Source organism: Pan paniscus, chromosome 1, assembly GCF_029289425.2.
Source record: "Pan paniscus chromosome 1, NHGRI_mPanPan1-v2.0_pri, whole genome shotgun sequence".
Lineage (NCBI taxonomy): Eukaryota > Metazoa > Chordata > Mammalia > Primates > Hominidae > Pan > Pan paniscus.
The window spans coordinates 83,281,130-83,301,914 of record NC_073249.2 but is presented as its reverse complement, the minus strand read 5'-3'; the positions used below and the strand labels follow the sequence as shown (position 1 = coordinate 83,301,914).

Below are 20,785 nucleotides of genomic sequence, written 5' to 3'. Positions count from 1 at the left end.
GATGGCAGCAGGCAAAGAGAGAGCTTGTGCAGGGAAAAATCTCATGAAACTTATTCACTATCAAGAGAACAGTACGGGAAGATCTGCCCCCATGATTCAATTACCTCCCACCAAGTCCCTCCCACGACATGTGGGAATTCATGATGAGATTTTGGTGGGGACACAGCCAAACCATATCAAGAGCTCACCACCAGTACTCAGCTGAGACAAGAGCTGGGAAAAAAATGCACTGGCCAGAGCACAGCTGCTTAGGACACTAGGGGATCTGTACAGGAATTCCCCAGAAGGAAGCATGGGTGGGTGGGCACCTTGAAATATGGCAGCAGGTTACAGGAAGTGCTTCTAGTTAGATGCCAAGCTATTCTGTGCTTTGCCTCTGAACTTGCTCATATTGCCTCCATTTTTGAAATTGTACATAGATAAATCCCCAAAGGAATCATATTTGTTCAATGCTTAGCTGTCTTCCTAGCATTTTACTAAGCTTTTTACTTTCAATGTGGTCCTTACAAAAAGTAGATAGAGCCAGTATTACTGCAACCCCATTTTCCTGACAGCTCACTGAAGAACAGTCACTTGTTCAGAGAATGCAAGTCCCAAATAGTGAAGCTAGGCCAAGTACATGGGCAGACAGAAGAAGGAAAGCCCAGCATCTACCAATCTTTGACCATTAACACTTAGAAGTAAATGACCTGCTTCAGTGACTTCTCATACTCCATCACTTTCCAAATAACATGTAAAACCCATAGCTCCTGCAGCATTTGAGGATATATGCCAAGCACTTTTAAAAACAGTTTTATTTTGAATTGATAAACAATTATTCTATACATATTTGGGTCACAATGTGAGGCTTCAATACACTCATAAATTGTGGAATGATCAAATCAGGCGAATAAGTGTGTCTATCACCTCAAATATTTATCATTTCTTTGTGGTGAGAACATTTAAAATCATATTCTTTAGTTATTTTGAAATATATAATACATTGACCTTGTGAAATACATCTGTTTCTGGGTAAGCTTTAAAGTTTTTTATAATTATTATTATTTTGACCTTTGAGGGCAAAGCTGATGAGGGCAATTGTCACCTTTCTCCAGAAATGGGCACATAAATACAATATTTTTCATGTAATTTCAGAAGATTAAATCTCCTGGTTTAGAAATACTGCTCACTGATTTAGAGGCAATAGTGTGTTTATTTGCAAAAGCTTATTCCCTATATAGCAGTCTTTTGTGAATATGTGTGTATATCAACAATACAACTTTCTCACTTGGCATTTTCTTTGCAGAAAGGCAGAGTATTGTTAAAATTCCCTTTTCGGAGCCATCTCTTTCTGGATTAAATGAGTTAGTGCAGATAGAATACTTAGATTGGTGGCTTTCCTAAGGTAAACACTAACCATTAACAGCCATTATCCTCATTTCTCTACACTCATGGAACCTTAAATTTGGAAAGGCTATGCCATATCTCTCTAGAAATTCATTTTTTCTGATAGATGGATATCTAGTCCCTGCTTGATTACTTCCCACAACAGGTTGCTTACAACCTCACAGGAAAATCTAATTTAGTGTTAGACAGCATTTGATGACTCTGTGGCATAATCCCCAAAACAACAACTGTTGAACATGTATGTGTCCGTACATTTATCCATCTCTCATGTGTCAGTTTATCCCTATGTTCTTCTATTTGAAAGACTTAAAATCAAGGGTGTATTGGCATATATATCTGCTTCGTAAGCTATATTACCAAGGGAAAAAAGGTCAAGCATCAGCTATAAAGGAAAAAAATAACTTATTTATTACACATCACTCAATTTTCACAAAAATTGTGAAAGAACTTTAAATGAGATGGTAAATCTCACCAAAGATTTTTACACATATGAAGATCTAAAAAAAAATGATTACTCAGAATTCACTTTTCTTGAAATCTGTGAAGTAAACAGCATGATCTCTGTTGGTTCCAATCCAGTCCTCTGGTTTCAGAAGGAGGTAGAAGGAGCTGGCATGTGACACCCATATTTGTCCTTTGGTTCTCAGATAAAGATGTGCAGTATGAGGAAGCATCCTGGTTTCTCTTGCACTGGCCAATGGAACATTGTGGTGAGGCTGAGGGGAAGCAAAGGTCATCTGTCTCTGGCACAGTTATGGGCTGCAGTGGTCATCAGACTGACCCTCATTTACCTAGGTATGTAACTTTCCTATCTTGGGGAATCCTAATGGTGGAGGGATGATTTATGCAAAGCAAAGGAAATGCCTCTCCTTTATAACAGTCTGTGGTTAAGTAAAACAAATTTAAAATTATCTTGACAAGGTCAAACAATAAGTCACTAACCCAAATAAATAACTCCTTTTAGAAGAAAACCTGACTTCTGTAGAGATTTCAGTTTTATAAAGGAAAAAGCCTGTTATAATCAGAATGTCCAAGCCCAAACCAAAAATAGCACTTACTTTTCAACAGAGGTATCTATCTGTTTTACCCCCCTCTAAGTGTTGTCAGACTACACTTAAAGGATTATGTTCTGTTCTCATTTTAAATTTATTTTTAAAAATTTATTTATTTATTTTTTATTGTGCTCTTTGAAGTGTTTCACTTCGAAGGAATGGTGACAAAAGGGAACTTCATTAAAGGAGAACAATAAGAATATTAAAGAGATAAATGCAGCTTGGTGAACATTTAAAAACCACTAAAGTTATTTAACCTGAGAGGGAAATTCAATGGGGGAGGAGGACCCTCACGGAGGGAGGAAGAGGAGCAGGATAGCTGTGTTTGACCACAACTCACCATCATATAAAAGATGGAGTCAACACGATGTGTGTTCTTGTTGAGCAAAACAAGTAGTGGATAGAGGCTCCAGGAAGGTCAACTTGGATCTAAATAAGAAGGGATTTCCAACAAGAAGTAATGATCTAAAATGAAACGGTCTGCCTTGTGAAGTAGTAGATTTCCTAATTAAGGAAATATTTAAGTAGAAACTAATGATCATTAATGAGGAGTTTATAGATCAATGGTTCTCAAACTTTAGTATGGCAAGAATCACCCAAAGTCCTTGTTAAATCAGATTATTAGTTCCAACTCCCCAAAATTCCAATTCAACATGTGTGGAGTGGGTCCTCTGAATTTAATTTGCCTTTGCCTAAGTTCTCTGGTGCTGCTGCTGCTGCTACTGCTGGTCTGTGGGTTAATTTTGCATAGCAAGGCTCTGCTAATATATGATGTAAAATTGGACCAGATGGACTCATTTTCCAATTTTGAGAGTCCATGATGATAATGATAGAAAAAACATAGTATGCTGTATGGATTTGGGTATTACCAAAATGAACTTGCTCTGTGAAAATGTATATAAAATAACTTCATGTGTTTACTATGGTAAATAAGATTTCTGTTAGTATCAGTTAATGTTGGTGTAACATAGAGCAGTGGTCTCCAACCTTTTTGGCACCAGGGAACAGTTTTGTGGAAGACAATTTTTCCACAGAGTGGGGTGGGGTGGGGATGATTTGGGGAAGATTCAAATGCATTACACTTATTGTGCACTCTATTTCTATTATTATTACATTGTAATATATAATGAAATGGTTATCCAATTCACCATCATGTAGAATCAGTGGGAGCCCTGAGCTTGTTTTCCTGAAACTAGATGGTCCCATCTCAAGGGATAGGAGACAGTAACAGATCATTAGATATTAGATTATCATAAGGAGCATGCAACCTAGATCCTTCACATGTGCAGTTCACAATAGCGTTTGCACTCCTATGAGAATCCAATGCCACCACTGATCTGACAGGAGGCAAAACTCAGGCAGTAATGCAAGCAATGGGCAGTGGCGGCAAATACAGATGAAGCTTTGCTTGCTAGTCCACCACTCACCTCCTGCTGTGCAGCCCAGTTCCTAACAGGCCACAGACCAGTACCAGTCCATGGCCCACGGATTATGGATCTCTGACACAGAAGGACCAGTAGTAAAAGAAGTTGAACATGGTACTATATATAAATTCTAGTTATAAAATGGGTTTACTGTTAGACTGCACAAATGCAATGCAAAAGCTAAAGTAACCTTTGCATTTCTTGAACCTAAACAATTATTTTCCATTTATTTTCCTTAAATAGAGATTGAGAAATTCAAAGGCAAATATTTCCACAGCGAGAAATATAAAATTTAGAGGGATTTATGGGAAACAGAATCCTCATGACTGGCATTGGAAATTCTGGCTCTGATCTGGCTGTGGTGCTCAGCCACACTGCAAAGCAAGCCTATTTTCTTACAGCTGCATCTTGTTGTTGTGGTAATCCTCCACCTGCATGGAGAGGCACAAAGTATAGGATGACCAAGATTCAGGGGTTATTTTTATGGCTTCCCACTGAAAACACCTTATCTACACACAAGAGACAACAAAGGATTAAGTGTGTTGGCTGGGCCAAATGGATTCCCAGTAATCAGATCAGAAATATTCAGGTCGTTTGCTCTCTGCCAAGATCTCTACTAGTTAACACAGATATATTGTAGATGATTACATGGTTATTAAAAAAATTACATTATAGGACTGCAGGCATTTGTGATCCCATTTATGGTTTTAAAAAACCCCTATATATCTATGGTTATATGTGCATATGCAATTTCAAAAAAGATTCAAGAAACTGTTAACAGTGGCTTCCTCTGGGCATAAAGAACGGATATGCATGTGTGTGTGGGGGGTGAGGGGGTTATATATATTTTGTTAACAGATCGAGAGAGAGATTACAATACTTAACTAGTGAAACAAAATATTCAGCAACTTTGATAATTAATTCAGACCATCACTCTGCTACTCCTAATGACAAGGTTTAGAAATATAGCTACAACTGGCAAAGAAGATTTGGGGAGATTTAGAGTGATCTAGATAGGCGGTTTAAATACTGCAAATTTTCCAAACTGTTATTTGACAATGCACTGACTTTGAAGTCTCTGAACAATTTGTGAACAGTAGTTGTGTTCATTTAATGTGGTTAACAAGGGGTAGATAGATCAGCTGTTGGCTATGTGCTAAACAATTTCACAATAATTAATTTGTACCAGGGGAGCTAAGACACCAAGGTAATTTACCTAAACCAAGGGTCAGTTTTGTCAATGTGCAAGTCCGCCCTCTGCTGGCCATTCTGGGAAAATCACAGCTATTTTATAGCAACTGTAGTTATCTCTGATGGTCCAGATCATTCTTTCAAGAGTACTTATTATTCACCTACTGTGTGCCAGGTACATTATCATACATGATACAAGTGTCTGTTGTATGATTCTCTTTACTTTTTTGCAAGTGTAAAATATTTTATCACTAAAAATATCCAATGTAAAGGGCAAAAAAAGTCTGAAAAATAATACGACAAATAAAACAATATTATTTTAAAGAAATTCTGATAGTAGTTCTTTGAGCCAATTAAATGAGGTTAAATTCCTGTAATCAATAAAATATTATAGCATCTTAAAGCTTGGCATTGCTGAAGAAATTATTTAGTTCAACCCCCATATTTTACAGCCAAGAAAACTGAGGGTCCAAGACATTAATAGTTAGTGTAAAGGAAGGCAGGAAATTACTTAAAAGGCTCGTACTAAAATCGACATCTCCTTCCTAGAAGATTTGCTTACATTTCAACCTAAGAATAAAAGAAATAATCAACTTTTTTTTTCTTTTTACAGATGTAAGCAATGATCACTGACTTGACAAAGGAAATGCATAGGGATTAATTTAAATGGTTTGTGTAGAGATATTTATTTAGGGTTCATTCACACAGAAGCAAATTGCTTAAGCATGAAATTGGATGAGGATACTAGAGAGTGAATTGAGAAGTAAAAGTGAGGGAAGCTGATCTCAGCCCTTTGCAAATTTAAGATTTAGGATCCCCAGCTTGGAAATGGTTATGCTAATTAAGGACTGAAGACTGGCAGAGTTTAGAAGATCAAGAAGGTGAGAGAGCCCAGAAGCACCAGGCACTGCTGGGGATTAGATAGGTAAAGAACAAAGTACTTGATCTTGTGAAGCCTATAGATTAGCAGGAAAAGTACATAGTCACACCACCAAAGATTGTAAAGTGTTAGTTTTCCAAGTCTTTTTTTTTTTTGAGACGGAGTCTCTCTGTTGCCCAGGCTGGAGTGCAGTGGCGTGATCTCAGCTCTGCTCACTGCAAGCTCCGCCTCCCGGGTTCACGCCATTCTCCTGCCTCAGCCTCCCGAGTAGCTGGGACTACAGGCACCCGCCACCACTCAGTATTTATTGGCCCTTACTTTACAGATAATTCTAACCATGGGTTGTCTGGTTTGACAGGCCAGAACCACAAGTGAGAAGGGAAATACTGCTGGCTGCAGATTCAGTGACAAGAGCTATAATAATGAACAACACAGGGAGGAGTCATTAAAACTGCATTAAAGCATTTGAGCAGTAATTAAGGTGCTTAATGATCAGAATAAGCAATAAAAAAGGTTAAGTTATGTTCGTTGCACACTGTTTAAGAAATGAGACAAGAGCTTAATCAATTTTAGAAATATTTTAATCAAAACAAAGTGAAAAAGTAAAGAAATTGTAAAAGAAGTATTTTCTTAACTGTATAAATGTAAGTTTCCTCAACATCCTGATAATATGACAGTGCCAGACAAATGAGACTTTGCTATATGCTATATGATTGTGTGCCAATCACCACCACTATGTGAAATTCAGCTAAGTATCTCAGAACAAAGAGAACCAGGGGTTGTTGTGATAAATGCTAGATCAGAGCTGAGAATGAGTCCCCAGAGCCAGCTTTTATAGGTGCCTCTGTCTTGTGCTAGTGTAGACAGGCTGTGCTTAAGGCCCTACAGTGGAAAGACAGGTGAAGACGTTTCCAGTGGAAGACCAGAGCTTTGCCTTCCTGGCTTTTTACTTTTCTTAGTATGAGATCAACCTTATATAGGGGGAGTGAAGGAAGAGGAAAGGAGGAGGAAAAGGAGAACCCTGGAGTCCAAATCTTTCCTAGAGACCATTTTTTAACACATCTGTAGAAACAGAAGGGGAAAAAAGAGTATTCAATAACATTTTCCAGAATGAATAAATGGATAAGTAAATGAAGTGAGACAAATACTAATATGAGCCATCTTCCCCAGTTTTGAAGATTTCTCAACTCTCAATGACAGTGAGAGCTTAGCGACAACCTTCCCAAAACATCCATTTCTGTCAGAATAGTGATCAAACCCAATGTGAAAGAATTCACAGAAATAGCTGCCACTTTTTAACACCGTAGCACTGTGGAGAATGTTGGTGTCATCTTTGCCAAATAACACACCTTCTCATTTCCTTTCTTTGAAGATTCTGTGAATATCACTGATAACCAGATATTCCTATACAATTAGGTATTCCCACTTCATGTGGAAAAAGTGACTTTGGTTGTTGTTGTTAATGCAGCCATCGGGAGCTGTAATGCCAACAAGGAAATTCCAAACTCTCTGGGCCACCTGAGTGTTAAAAGGTAACACAGTTAAAAGGAATGAATTCTTGTGGCTTCCTTTTTGCTACTGCCAGCCACCTTGAACCAAAGGAGCATTAAAATTGAGTCAGTTTAAATGAAAGAATGGGTCAATTACAACCAAAATTACTGTTCACTAACTTTGTTTAAAATAATTTTTTTATCCAGATAAATTTTATTTAGCTTAAAGGCAATAACAGGGACACATTTTCCTTTTTTAAAATTATTTTTGGAGAATTTAGAAAGGCCCGAAAAGCCTAAAAAATTGTTATCAAGGGTGGGAAACTCATTCATAACAATTTTTACAAAACTGAGAGACTCCCCCATCCTGGTACACACTTTCTGGGCTCTCCCACAGCACAAAACCAGGATAGTCCAGAATCAGCCGCCAGCATCAGCATCACTCCAGGGCCCTGGGTTCCATTTAGAACTTGTACTAAAATTATTTTGGGGATGAGATTTCTCCTTCATTCTTTTTCTTTTTATCTATTTTGTGGAACAGACAGTAATTGAGGAGCCAGAGAAGGAAAAACATGCCATTCTCAGCAATTCTCTTTAAAAATATAGGAATAAAAACTCCCATTTATATTGCTAACAGGGAAAGAAAAAAGTCAGGTCTTCATTTTCTTCCTAGAACTCTTCTCTTAGGTCCTTTCAATTAGCTTTGGAGAAGCTCAGAACTCACACTCCCACGCTTTTACTTTCCTGGAACTATACTCCTTGGCCTTTCCTAAACCTTTCCTTATCCTGTGTTTGCCTTCATAGGACTGAACACAGTCTGGTCCTCCATGGAGAGGATGGCTGACATGGTCCAGAGAATAGAGGCCACAGGGAAAAGTAGGGTCCTTCACCACAGGCAATTACTGAATTTATGGGCTTAGGGGTGTGTGGTCAAATCCATAAGTCAGATTTTAGATAGAACTTCTAATGTCAGGAAGGCAGTTTTCAGGAATGCTAAAAAAAAAAAAAAAAAAAAAAAAGAAAAAGACAGAATAGAAAACTCCTTATTGCAGACACTTACTCTGCCCTTGGTTTTTATATTCAGGTATAATTTGACTATCTTACAAGCCAAGAGAAAACTTTTTTCATAATGCAGAAATGATAGAAATAAAGAAGAAATTCACTTATGAAACAAATATGAGTGCTTACTGTGTTCTGGGAACTATGTGGAGGAAGTTAGCCTGATTGCCCCAGGTAGTGTAATAAATGTGGTTCAGCATTTGAACCTACCAGATGCCAAAGCCAGTGTCCTTTGCTGTACATCATACTGTCTTCCATTGATGCTCAACTGATGTTTTTCAGGAGTTTATAAACTGAAATATTTAAAACCCTACCAATGTGACATGTTTTTTCTTTATTGCTGATTGCTTGCTGAAGCAAGCAAATTGTTCTATTGTACATAGGCAAAAGACGTATTTTTCTAACTACATTTATAAATATTTATAACAGAATGCCTTCTTGCAAGTTGTTTTCTTAATGTAATTTACAAATTGCATATTACAATGAGTGAAGCCAGAAATATTTTTCAATCAAACTGTATTTCCTAATGTGAAAATGTTTATCATCTTGATCCATTTAAACTATTTGAATAAAAGAATATGCATGTTAAAGAATTTTCAGTTAAAAGCCTTTCTTTGAAAGATTAGTATCATATACATCATCAAGTCCCAATTTCTGGCTCACAAGTAGAATCTGAGGTAATAATAATAAAAATATATTTTAACATTATAAAAGATTTGAAAAAGCATCTGTAATTTTATCAATCTTATTGAGCGTGTTAGTGTCATTCAAATATATCTGGTTCTCTTTCTGATCACATAGTAGGATTTAGCTTCCCTCTCCCCTTTGGAGTTGACATGCCAATGTGACTTGCTTTGGCCAAATAAATATAAGTAGAAGTGACATATTTCACTTCCATGTACAATCTTTTAGATATAGTACCAACCGTATCTTTCCTTTGCCAACATTGAGACAATTAAGGAAGGATGTGTAAAGATGGAACCTTCTTCAGCCGGGGTACCAAAATGATTACAATGAGCAGAGTCTGATCGGGTAGCATGAGCTTTTGTTGTGAGTCACTGATATATAGGTATTGTTTGTTACCATAGCATAACCTAGCTTATCCTGACTGATATACTGACACAACCAATGGTTTCTGTTTCTTCATGTTCCCATCCACACTTTGTCCATATAGACATAGAGTTTTTACATGGACATAATAGTATATAATACACTTTGCTTTGTTGTACACTTTTCAAAATATTATATTATAAACATTTCCCCAGCTTTTTCATGGACAGCATATTTATAATTTTAATAGTTATAAAACAGCCTACCATATTAATATTCAACTACTTATTAATTGTTCATTATTTGATCTTTTTATACATATAGCATTTTTTCTTTTTCAAAAGTATTTTCTTGGGCTAAAGAAAATAAATAAATGTTTTTCTTTCAGTTTTGTAGTAAGGCATTTTACAGTCAAACTTACCCTTTTCTTGAAATTGGTGCAAGAATTTTAGTACTAATGAAATTAAGAAAAGATATTCATGCTTTTCTCTTTATTTTGTCGTCCTTTGAAATTATGGTGCTAATTAGTTTAAAAGATAATACCCAGAATATTCTGGAACCACATCCAAAAAGATATCTTTCTGAGATTAAATCAGGTCACACTCTAAACCTGACACCCTGATAAAATAAATTACTTGATCATAGAATTTTTTTACTTACTATACAAGTTTGTGCCCCAAAGACAGATGAATTGTTCTTGCTGAGATTAAATTAGCAGTGTTTCATCCTCATGCTGAAGAAGAGCCGCAGTATTTCTATAGACTCTTTTATTAGTGATAAATATGTTTATACCACATTAATCCTTATGAAACCCAGGCTGGTTACTCTGCCAAGGGAAAAAAAAAAAAAAAAAACTCTGCTTTCTTCACTTTACAGTGATTATTTTTTGATGAATAATTTTATTTCTTTTCACACATAGACTATATATCTGAGGTTGTCTTCCACTTTTATGCACCCAGTATTTTATATTTATCTAACACTGTTTTCGAAGGCACTCAAAGGGCTTTTTAAGTATTATTCCATAAAACACTTATAGAATGATGAAGTCAGCACTTTACACAAACATTGGAAACAGCCAAAGCCACCATTTGTGAAATGTTTAACTACTGCTAAGGTTTCTTCTCTTTTCCTTCTCCTGTTCTTTCCTTTCTCTTTCTCTCCCATCTTATGAATTATTTTCAGTTTTCCCTTAAGTTTCAGTGACACCACCACCAACACCCTGACAATAAAGATGAGGACTGGATAGACAGGTGGGGCACTTTTTTCTCCTAATGCTCACTAATTTACGAGTGCCAATTATAGACTAGAGACCTACTGACCCTATCTGATCGGCAGCTGCACAATGATTCCCCAAGCTTGAAATTATCTCCAGCTTCGAGATGAGGAAACTCAGTGTCTAAATGGTGCTCCTGAGCAATTCTGAGCGAGCCTGCATTGGTCACGTAATCTTTCTAACACCAGATTCTTATGTCTAAAATGAAGCTAGTCATTCCTGTTTTACCATTCTCAAAGAGTGGCGAGGAGAATCAGATGAATAATGTATGCAAAAGTGCTTTGAAATTGTCTAGGTGAATACAAAGCCACATCAGTCTAATAAAATATAAATGATCATATTGTTAAACACCCTATCACTGCAGGAGAAACCAAAATATTTATTTTAAAAGCCTATTTCTCCAAATGAGAAATCTTATATCCTACTGCAGGAGAAGAGGATGTGGCAGAAAAACCTATTATTTTGATAAATATATTGAAGATATTTTGTGCTGAAAGGCATTTTTCGTAAACAAAAACAATTGTTCTTTAGAGGCCCAGTTCTTAAGTAGTTTTGTGCCACCTGCCCCAGGTACTCCCAGCAGCTCTCAGGCACAGGATTTGCCTGCCAGAAGTCCTGGCTTCAATTCTTGGGTTACTTCTCTTGTGACTTTGAGAAAAATTACCCTATTGTTTGAAGTCGGCTTCACAGATAAAGTGACAATACCAACAACGTGCATGCCTAAGGATCGAGTGCAAAATTGTACATTGAAAACACTGCATAAATTAAACAATAAACCAGCCCTCATAGCATCTATTTCCATAAACTCAAAACAAGATTTTAACAAGAATGCCACTAGCTGACTCAGGTACATTTCTAAGTGAAAAAGAATTTGATCACCATCATATGTTAGTAACAAGAAAAGTATTCAACCATCATAGCTGATAGGAATGTGGAGGTCAAGTTTGCCTTCATTTTACAGATGACGACTTTGGGATGGGGAAGAGACTCGGCCTGTGTTGTAGGTGAGACTTGTTGCAGAGCCTCACTAGAAAGGAGTTCAACAGCTCAGGGTTCCTCCACTTTGCCCAGCCTCACCCTGAGCCAACTGCCCACATCAGCCCTCCCACTTCTTAACCGTAACTCACTTTTCAGCCCACCCCTCTTCCCCCTGAGCACCCAACAACGAGGCTCTAAATTCACAAGTGAACTTTCAACTGCCAAAGCCAATAGGCACTTTCTGATTTTAGTCTTTCTTTAGCATCTGCCACATAATTGCTCCTGCCTTCTTTACACTCTCTCTTCCTTGTTCATTGGTGTTCCCATAGTTGCCTGATTTCCTCCTACCATTCTTGTCATACCTAGTTTACTGATTTTCTGAGTCTTTTTCCTCTGTCCACCATCAAATATTGGTGTTTATATATTCATTTTCACACTTACTTAGACCTTAGTTCATGCCAGGCACTGCTGTCTTACAAATATACATTCATTTTATATAACACATGACAACTTTAGAAAATAGATTGGGGAAACTGAGGCACAGGAAGGCTGATCAATTTGGTGTGCTGCTTCCTACCATGTTATGCCATCTCTGAGATTACTAGAGCTCCCCTTGTGGCCCTCCTGGCTCCTGACTCAGCCTATTCTCATGAGGTATGGTCTTAGTATGATCTGTATCCCAAATTTGTATGTCTAGACTTGACCCTTCTCTTGAACATCACATTCCAACAGCACATTGGATATGATAATCTGCATTTACCACCACAATCATCACAAATGTAATGGCATCCAAACTGAATTCATCATCTCTCCATCCCCAACTTGCCCATTACTCTGTCTTGTTATCTCAGGTGTGTGACGTTGGACAAATATCTTAGTGCTCTGGGCCTCAGTTTCTTCATCTGTATAATTACCAGGTTGAATTAAATAATCTCCATGAATGTTTTTACTTTAACATTATTTAATTCTCTAAACTTCATGTCCCTGCACTGTCTCCAGGTTTTACTCTCTCTCTCTCCCTTTTAGACTTCCTTTATTCATTCATCAATTCTAAAAGCAATAATTGAGCATATTCTGTAAGCCAAACACAGGGCAGGACACTTGTTGAATAAAATAAGACCCCTGACCTCAGAACTGGAGAGAGGAATGTGAGTGAAGAAAGGCAGTTCATACACTCCAACAGGGTGGCCATTGTTGTCACATGTGTCCAAACAGAGGCCTGGAGGTTGGAGGGGTCACCACTGAGCCAGCCACCAAATCAGAGCCTGCCACCCAGCTCGTTGCTTCATTCTCCCTTTCTTCCACAACCAAGCAATCCAGCAGTGCCTGAGCTCTGTATCTCTGCCTCCTAAATGCCAGTGTTGTCTGCCGCCTCCATCTTTGCACGCCCTTACCTTCACTTGTCACTTACCCCCTTTCATTCTGATCACGTTTACTGCTTGATCTTTTCTCCACTATTTATAGGGCGATATTTCTAAAACCCCAACCTGACCATGGCACTGTCTTGTTTGAAAGCCTCCAGTGATGCTTCATGTCAGTAAGAAAAGTCTTCCTTATGACAAATACCACCTTTGCCAGCAGGCCCCTGGGAACCTGTCCTCTCTCAGCACCTTGGCTTTTGTGCTGCACTCTGAGAATGGTTTAAGGACCTGTGGTTCCCTGCACATGGGTCTACTGTGGCTCACTTCTGTGCCTGTGCATGTGCAGATTTCTCAGTTGTTCTGACTCTTATCCATGTGATAAATTTCTATTGATTCTTAGAAACCTAGCTCAGATAACATCTCTTTTGAAAATCTTCTCTGTTCCTGCCTCTCTTGAAGTTATACATTTTTATTTCTTGTGACACTTCCATTTCTTAAATGTATTTCTGTTACTGCCTATAACATACTGCATTGTAATTATTGCTTAATGCTTGTCTCCCAACTAGAGCATTGAGTTTGTTAGGTTTGGATGGTGCCAGGTTAATATTTGTTCCTTTAGCAATGCCTGGAGAGCAGCCTATACTAGGCTCACAGTAAAGGTTTGTTGACTGGATGACTGAGGGAAAAGCCACAAAAGCAAGGACTGGAGTATGTTAGAACATCCCTACAAGAGTCCAAAATCTGAAGTGACAACAATGCAGGCAGTTTTGGCTACATCATTGGCATAAAAAGAAAGGACAGCAGAAAGCAGCTCCAGGATTTGGAGTGAGAGGTGATGGTCCACTCCCATACATGCTGAACCCTTCTGCACCTTCTCTTCTCACATGCATCTGTGTTTGCCCCAGGAGATGCATCAGATCACACTGGACTCTTTAGACACACCTACAGAGCAACGTCAGCCACCTTCTCCCAGTGTTTTACTATTTGCTATTTAAGGACAGCATCAGGAAATGGAAATCTGTTTATGCAGCAAGATAGGTCTGTGAAGGCAGATAATTGACTGACTCAGGCCCTTAAATATATAATTCGAAAAATAAATCTTCTGCAAATGGAGGGTGTTCCGAAGGCTTTGTATGTTTCAGAAGGGATGGGCAATGTTTAATTTGTTGTCTTCCATTTCTCATGTCCTCCCCTTGCCTCAAGTTAGCTTCCTGGGAAATTCTCCAAACATCAGGCAGAAGCTGTTCTAATGTGGCCCTTGGGTGAGCAGGGTAGAGAGTGCTTCAGCCAGCCATCTTTTTTGCTTGTTCATTCAGGTAGGCATCAAGCCAGAAAGACAGGTTGACCCCAGCTGTAATGAGTTAAGCCTTTTGTAGAAGCCTCATCTTCTCTGTGTGTTTTGTAGCAGAGATGGGCTAGCGTTTTGCCACTACTACAAATACTACAGCCACAAAACCAGAACTCTGATACCAGAAAACTGCTAAAATCAATAGCCTTCTTTATTATAGAGGGTCAGCTTCTGGATTTCCTGTGCATTATGCAGCCATGAGTGAAGCCCAGCCCCACCCTCTTCCACCCTCCCCACCATCTCCCACCGGCACCCAACATACACTCAAGGCTCTGGCCTCCATAGGACAACAGTGACCACCTTGTTGAAGTATATGAGCTGCCTTTCTTCACTTACCTTCTCCCCAATGGAAATTCTTATTTTATTCAACCATATATCCTCAGGGCTCAGACCAGGGATTGGCCCATTGAATATGCTCAATTATTGCTTATAGAATTGATGAATGGATAAAGAACATTTAAAAGGGAGAGAGATAGAGAGTAAATCCCAGAGACAGTGCAGGGACAAGAGGTTTAGAGAATTAAAGAATACTAAAGTAAGAATGTTTATGGAGATTACTTAGTTTAACCCATTATTTATACACATAAGAGAACTGAAGCCCAGAGAGATAAAGAGATTTGTCCAAGAACATTCATATGGTCAGCAGTTGTTTACATTTGAAGGGAGTAAATGTAAGTCATTTAGGTCCTAAGCCAATTCTTTCCCCCTTCCCTCCCTGTAACCACTGTTTCTCAATGAAGGATGAAGGTCCATAGAATTAATAATTTCATCTATACCACTAATATTTATTGAGCCTCTATCATGTGCCAGGCCCTGTTCTAGGATCTAGGAATAGGGAAATACACAAAACCAACAAAAGCCCTTATGTTTCTGGAGCTTACAGATTCTGGCGAAAGAGGTTTATATAAAGTAAAATAGACAATTATATAGTTAGAAGAGATTGTAACATGGGAAAGAAAAGGGGGTAATAAGAAAGAGGAAGAGCAGGGGGCCAGAAAGGGACTTGGAAAGTGGCATTTGAGAAAGAGCAAAGACTTGAAGGTAGAGAGGGTGCATTGGCACTATTTAGGGGAAGGATGCCTAGGTCCAGGGAAAATCAAGGGCAAAAGCCCTGAGTCAGGAGTGTGCCTGGCATGTCTGAGGTGTGGCATGTTCAGTGTGTGCAAGGGGAAGAAGTGAAGGGTGAGGTCATTGAGAGAGAGAGAGAGAGCAAGAGAGAGCAAGAGAGCCAGTTAAACTGTGAAGCTCCTCGTGGGCCACTGTAAGCAGCCTGACTTACTCTGTGAGATGAGAAGCCACTGGGAGGCTTTGAGCAGATGAGTGACTTATGAGTTCAGCAGATAACTCTGACTGCTATGTTTTGAAGAGATTATAGGTGGAAATAAGACGAGAAGTCTTCTCCCAATGGAAGGTGTTTTCTCGATCGAAGGATTCCCGGTCTCACGGGCTTCCAGGAATGAAGCCATGGGCCGCAGTGGCGAGTGTTACAGCTAGATTAGAGAAACCCGCGGACCCAAAGAGGGTGCGGTGGCAAGATTTATTAGAGCAAAAGCAAAAGTAAAATGAAAGCAAAAGTAAAGCTTCCACGTGGTGGAAGGGGACTTGGAAGGGTTGCCGTTTTTTTGCTTCTGTGTCTTATGCTTATGTCCCCTTATGACCCCTCCTCTTTTCCTTTTTCTGTCCTACATAACTAGCTTATTTTCAATCCACTTGTGGGTTGACGGGCCTGATTGGTTAAAAACATCAGGCTGCAGCTAGAGCTTAAACTCCCTATATGATTGGTTGAAGTTTCAATCCCTTAGCTTGCAGCTGTGACTCAGTTTGGCTTAGGGGAAAGTCCCCTTAGGGAAGTTCCTATTGGCCCAGGAAGTCCAGCCAACTTAGCCACTTAGTCCCTCACAAAGGGTGAAAGCAATAGGCCCAGTAATGAGACTGTTGTGCTAATTCAGGAGAGAGAAGATGGGGCTTGGGCAGGGTGGTGGCAGTGGGGGTTGAGAAGTGGTCAGATGCCGCATATTTGTGGAACAGCTGGAAAGATTTGCTGATAGACTGGATGTGAGATATGAGAGAAACAGGAATTAAGGATAATTCCAAGGCTTTGGCCTGAGCAGCTGTTAGGAATTGAGACTGGAGACAGTTCCTCCCTTGGGAGGGAAGATCAGGAGCTCCGTTTTGACTGTTAAGTTTGAAATAACACATTTAAAGGTCTAGTATATAAATCCATATACATGGCAGAGAACTGGACGAGAGTTATTAATGTAGATGTCGTCAGCATAGGAAAGATCTTAGAGCCTTGTTTAAGACTGGTTACTATCACCAAGGGGTGAGAAGAAGGCCAAAGGGCTTAGCAGTGGGGCTCTCCAACATTTAGAGACTGGGAAATGCAGAACCAAGGAGAGTGAGAACAAACAGACAAGGAGGTAAGAGAGTCAGGAAAATGTGGTGTCCTGGAAGTGCGCAAAGAAAGTACGCCAAGGGGAGCCATTTACCAATGATGTGAGACAAACACTGCTGATAGGAAAAAAAAAAAAAAAAAGAGGATGGCTGGGATCTGGGTGTAGACTTAGCAGTGAGGATGTTCTTGATGCTCTTGACAAGAGTCATTTATGTGGAGAAGGGAGAACAAAAGCCTACTGAATACAGTGGGGAGAGAAGGAGAGAATTAGAGACAACTATGAGCACCAGCAGTTATTTCAAGGAGTTTAGCTAAAACAGGAGCAGAGAAATTGGAAGGTGAGTTGATCAGAAAACAATGGAGGTCAACAAATGTATTTAGCTTTTTGTTTTTGATGAGAGAAATAAAAGCATGTTTGTCTACTGATGGAAATGATCCAGTAGAAAATAGAAGGTTTTGGATGTGCCTGTAAGTAAAAATGTGAGAGTGACAGTCTTTTCATTCAATAAAATCCAATTCAGTTCGACCCAATTCAATTCAACTCACTTCAATTCAATTTCAACAAATATTTATTGAGAATTTAACCTTGGCAAAGCACTATTCTTTATGGATACGTTTGTGAACAACATAGGCAGAGGACATTGTCAATGTCTGGCAGGGGAAGTCAAATAATAAGTAACAAACATAACAGATAAGTACATTATATAGGATGTTAGAAGATAATAAATACTAGGGAGAGGAAAATGTAGAGCAAGCTGCTACTGAGGATTAGGGTCACCAGGCATGAGTTGCAATTTTAAATAGTGTGGTCAGTGTGGGCCTTATTGAGAAGTCAAAGAGTCAGCTATGTCCACATCATTGAAAGAGCATTCCAGACAGAGGGAATAGCCAGTGCACTTTAAGCCAGAGCAGTACCAAGGAGCACATCAAGATAATTAAAAATATATATGCAGACAACTCTTAGTAGCCTTGGGTTGGCTAGAGAGAGAAATAGCCAAGGAGAATTCCAGTTGGGTTGAGAGAAGAAAATAAGAGACACTGACAAGATCATAATGTGAGACAGGTGGGAGGAAGGTTGTCCTGTGTGCCAGGAAATGAGGAAGAAGTTCTGAGAGTGCTAACACTTTAAAAAGGAGAGGTTTCAGCTAAACAACCCACACCAGCTCCTGCCCCAACAATTCTCTTACTGTTTTTCTGGTTGGGACACCTGAGTTTGGCACCTGAACCTACTCCACCCAGACACACCTGTTTGCTTATCCCTCTTCCTGGCATGAAGGACCTACTCTTTACTTGCCATCCCTGAGGCACCTCGGCAGCATGGAGGTTTCGTGCCCCAATATCCTAAGAACCAACAAAACCTCCAACCAAGTTTCTCTCCTGAGTGGAATGGAAAGGACAGAAAGTAGAGACAAAAAGAGGCATCTAGATTAGTCAGAACTGCTTTCATTTACCGTTCACTGATGGTCTCCATAGGTCTCTTGCTGAAAAATGCAATAAAGGGAGTGCTCCTAACACTTTAATATTGGAAATCTTGTTAAAATGCAGATTATGTGGCTATTACTAAAAAGTCAAAAAATGACAGATGCTGGTGAGGTTGTAGAGAAAAAGAAACACTTATACACTGTTGGTAGGAGTGTAAATTAGTTCCACCATTGTGGAAGACAGTGTGGTGATTCCTCTAAGATCTAAAGAAAGAAATGCCATTCAACATGTGTACATATGTAACAAACCTGCACGTTGTGCACATGTACCCTAGAACTTAAAGTATAATTAAAAAAAAAAACAAAAGAAAAGAAAGAAATGCCATTCAAGCCAGCAATCCCATTACTGGGTATATACCCAAAGGAATATAAATCATACTACCATAAAGACACATGCACACGTTTGTTCACTGCAGCACTATGCACAATAGCAAAGACATGAAATCAACCTAAATGCCCATCAATGAGAGATTAAAGAAAATGTGTTATATATGCATCATGGAATACTATGCTGCCATAAAAAAGGATGAGATCATGTCCTTTGCAGGGACATGGATGGCGCTAGAGGCCCTTATCCTTAGAAAACTAACATGGGAACAGAAAATCAAATCCTGCATGTTCTCACTTATAAGTGGGAGCTGAACAATGAGAACATATGGGCACATAAGAGGGAACAACAAACACCAGGTCCTGTTGGAGGGTAGAGGATAGGAGGAGGGAGAGGGTCAGGGAAAATAACTAATGGGTACTAGGCTTAATACCTGGGTGATGAAGTAATCTGTACAACAAACCCCCGTGACACAAGTTTACCTATGTAACAAACCTGCACATGTACCCCTGAACTTAAAGTAAAAGTTAAAAAAAAAAGGATAAATGCTTGAGGTGATGAATACTCCATTTATGTTTATGTGATTATTATGCATTACATGTCTGTATCATAAAATCTCATGTAACCCATAAATATATATACCTACTATGTATCCATAAAAATTTAAAAATTAAAATAAAAAACAACTGTCTTGTTGCAAAAAAATGCAGATTCTGGAATTTATCCATTTCTTCTATGTTATCCAATTTGTTGGCATATAATTGTTCATAATACTCTCTCATGATCCTTTGTATTTCTGGGGGGTATCAGTTGTAATGTTTTCTTTTTCATCTCTAATTGTATTTATTTGAGTCTTCTCTCTTTTTATTTTATTTTATTATTATTATACTTTAAGTTTTAGGGTACATGTGCACAATGTGCAGGTTAGTTACATACATATACATGTGCCATGCTGGTGTGCTGCACCCATTAACTTGTCATTTAGCACTAGGTATATCTCCTAATGCTATCCCTCCCCTCTCCCCCTACCCCACAACAGTCCCCAGAGTGTGATGTTCCCCTTCCTGTGTCCATGTGTTCTCATTGTTCAATTCCCACCCATGAGTGAGAAGATGTGTATTTGGTTATTTGTCCTTGCGATAGTTTACTGAGAATGATGATTTCCAATTTCATCCATGTCCCTACAAAGGACATGAACTCATCATTTTTTATGGCTGCATAGTATTCCATGGTGTATATGTGCCACATTTTCTTAATCCAGTCTATCATTGTTGGACATTTAGCTTGGTTCCAGGTCTTTGCTATTGTGAATAGTGCTGCAATAAACATACGTGTGCAAGTGTCTTTATAGCAGCATGATTTATAGTCCTCTGGGTATATACCCAGTAATGGGATGGCTGGGTCAAATGGTATTTCTAGTTCTAGATCCCTGAGGAATCGCCACACTGACTTCCACAATGGTTGAACTAGTTTACAGTCCCACCAACAGTGTAAAAGTGTTCCTATTTCTCCACATCCTCTCCAGCACCTGTTGTTTCCTGACTTTTTAATGATTGCCATTCTAACTGGTGTGAGATGGTATCTCATTGTGGTTTTGATTTGCATTTCTCTGATGGCCAGTGATGGTGAGCATTTTTTCATGTGTTTTTTGGCTGCATAAATGTCTTCTTTTGAGAAGTGTCTGTTCATATCCTTCATCTGCCTGTTGATGGGGTTCTTTATTTATTTCTTGTAAATTTGTTTGAGTTCTTTGTAGATTCTGGATATTAGCCCTTTGTCAGATGAGTAGATTACAAAAATTTTCCCCCAGTCTGTAGGTTGCCTGTTCACTCTGATGGTAGTTTCTTTTGCTGTGCAGAAGCTCTTTAGTTTAATTAGATCCCATTTTTCTATGTTGGTTTTTTTACCATTGCTTTTGGTGTTTTAGACATGAAGTCCTTGCGCATGCCTATGTCCTGAATGGTATTGCCTAGGTTTTCTTCTAGGGTTTTTATGGTTTTAGGTCTAACATTTAAGTCTTTAATCCATCTTGAATTAATTTTTGTATAAGGTGTAAGGCAGGGATCCAGTTTCAGCTTTCTACATATGG

The 20,785-nt window shown here is 38.8% G+C and overlaps 1 long non-coding RNA gene across 1 annotated transcript; it reads right to left on the bottom strand.

Moving 5' to 3' along the window:
• Positions 1–1,669: 1,669 nt before the first annotated feature.
• LOC130541055 (uncharacterized) lies at positions 1,670–15,950 on the bottom strand. Its single transcript, XR_008955096.2, has 3 exons — positions 15,772–15,950; positions 2,779–2,867; positions 1,670–2,102 (listed from the first exon to the last, which is right to left on the bottom strand). It is a non-coding gene; the product is annotated as an uncharacterized LOC130541055 (long non-coding RNA).
• Between the last annotated feature and the right edge of the window lie 4,835 nt (positions 15,951–20,785).